The sequence below is a fragment of the Morone saxatilis genome, unplaced genomic scaffold (genome assembly GCF_004916995.1).
Source record: "Morone saxatilis isolate NCDOM2014 unplaced genomic scaffold, NCSU_SB_2.0 Contig16, whole genome shotgun sequence".
Lineage (NCBI taxonomy): Eukaryota > Metazoa > Chordata > Actinopteri > Moronidae > Morone > Morone saxatilis.
This window is the reverse complement of record NW_023339718.1, coordinates 25,890,759-25,893,567: the sequence shown is the minus strand read 5'-3', so window position 1 is coordinate 25,893,567 and position 2,809 is coordinate 25,890,759.

Sequence of the window (2,809 nt, the reverse complement as noted above, 5' to 3'; positions counted from 1 at the left end):
GGACTGTCGGGGTTGAGGTACCCGCCTCACCAAATCCATGTATAAAGGTAGGGACGAATCCAACCCTGCAGCCTAGTACACCATTATAGATACAGACAGTATCAATTCTATTTTTCAACAGTCGAAGCAGTATTTGTGCTGTTATTTTGTAGAAAAAAAGAACACAGTACATTACTGTAAAGTTCAATGCATGCTCTTTGTTTCTAAGTGTGTCAGCAAAGTACCTGTGTCAATACCCCGGAAACGACACCAGACCCGTGCTGTTGGAGGGTAGAGGCCATAGGTGGGCCCCACCCAGATGACCAAATATACCGCCCATCAAGATCCAGGCATGGAATCTGAGGGGTAAGAACCTACAGAAGCCTACCCATCTGTTGAGCACCCGTACGCCTGATAAAGCCGCTGGGACGAGAGTGACACCATAAATGATTATTCTTCATCATCTTGAAATTGTCCATCCTAATTAGTGTTAAAGATCACCTCCAGACATGCATGTATGAATTAATACAAATAGTCTGCTTGAAACAACTGATGGTGTGGCTGATACAAAACAGTAATAATTTCCTCATTAAAATCTTTAAAAGGCATCTCCTCCTTACTACCTCATTAAAACACTTCATTTTTTGCTGCTGACACAAGATGTCTTCCTACTTCAACCTGTAAACGTCCATTCTCCAGTGGATGTGCCTGGTGGCTTCAAGTTTCTACATCACACTGCTACAAAGTTGATACTGGACCAGCACTGATGTTGCTGCCAAAACTATTTGTGATGTCACAATCCCTCGCTGCGTAGGCCCGCCCCTTAAAATCTGACTTTCAAATGAGCAACAGAGAAACTTTCCACTTTCAGCAGACTGACCGTGAAACATCCTTCTAGAGTCAACTCTGCACCACGACAGAATTCAAACCCAGCAACACTGTCAGGGGATAATGATTTTCTGGCCTGGAGGCGGGCTTTCAAAACACGACACAAATTATCCTTTAGTGTACTTATCTCAAGCATTCAAAATACTGCAATGTCTTACTCCTGTTTCTCAGCAGTATCCAAGAGCTGCTCTTTACTTCACGGAGAAATCAGTCTGTTGATTACTGAGATGTACTGAAACAGGATGTGGTGAATGGAGGCAATTCCCACATACACAAATAAAGAAACTGAATCCTGTGGAATGCACAGTTTGAGAATTGTGGTACATTATTCATACACCACTTCTTCCATTGCTGAGAAAATCTTTATTTGAAAAAATAAAATCAATTATAACCAGTGCACAACAATCCTATGTGCATTTGATTTCGTAAGGAGGAGGGTGACAGTCACGGAGAGCGAACCCCCACCACGGTGACGCATTTTTCAATTTAACTTTAAATGTACCATCTGTCAAACGTAATGTAATAATACCTACTCGTACGTATTGAACCACGTCAGCCTTTTACCTGAACAGTTTTCACAGAGGCTGAATGTGCCTGTCTGCAGCCGCCCGGGGCAAGGAAGTGGCGTGGCCTTCAAAAAGAAGCCGAATCTGCGACAGAAAGGATCACAGAGGAAAGAGTCAGGCCGCAAAAAAACAGTTTAGTTCAGGCCGTGCATAAGTCTCACACATCGATTCTTACCCTGAAACGTCACATTTTACGAAGAAGCTACTAATAGACTATCCATTAGCATACTACCATACATTGTAGACTGCTGGGTGGAGTGAGAGCGGGTCGTCCAGGTGTGTAAAGTGCGGGGTAGAGGTGGAACAGATGGTCTGGATGGACGAGGTGGAGAGAGAGGGTGAGTGAGGTGGGGGGCGTTGGGGGGGGGGGGCGGGTGCTTGTGAGGCGCTGCAGGTGGCGGATTGCGAGGGTCGCAGCGGTTGAGGTTTCCTGGAGGAGAGGACGTGAGGTCCAGGGTGTCACCGTGGGTGCAGGCGTGCGGACGGTGCGAGTGCAGCGCAGGTCAAGGTGAAGTACGGAGAGGCGCTGCTATGTTGTGGGTGTGTCAGAGGGTACGATGGGCGGGAGCGGAGCGAGCGGAGGCGACGGAGAGAGGCAAGAAGGTTGCGTGGCAGTGGAGAGAGAGTGAATATGAGATCAGAGGGTGTGGTGGATGTAATATCATAGAAAAAATAAGTGAGTGATGTCGTGAGTGGGATAATGGTTTGTTGTGTTGTTTTCGTAAAGGCAGAACAAGCTCTGTAGTCCCAGCAAGGAGATGCACCATCGAAAAATGTAAATTGTCAAAGTTCCCTAAACAGGATCGGTGCTCAACATTCTTGGTAGGACAATATGGATCAGTCCGAATCAAATTGTTAAGTATCTGTATGCATTACTATATGTTGCTGTTGCTGTACCATTTAAAACATGTTTGGAAAACTTTAATGTTTCTATTTAGTCTTGAGAAAATGCTATACAGTTTTGTTTTTTTTGTGATTTGTACACTATAAACAGAGTAGGGTTGGGTAGGCATCAAAGCACCTGGTGACTTGGAGAACACCTTTGTTTTCTTGTGTTTATGATCTTCGATGGCAGATCAAGATCATAGGTTTTATCATAATTCTTATGATATCAAGCATGATAAATGGAATATTTGTCTGTAATAAGGTCCCCTCGACCAGCGAGTCGTAATATAATCTCTGAGAAAGATATAATGAGTTAGTAGGCTGGCAGATATTAGTGAATTTCTTTTGGTTCAAAGTGTGGAATTAAAAATATTGTTTATCCTTTTCTATGTGAATCAGCTTCAAGTATTGACAATGCAGTTGCTATTTTAGAAGGCTTGCTTCAAAAACAAATTAACTTATACTATATTATATATTTTTATTATTAACTT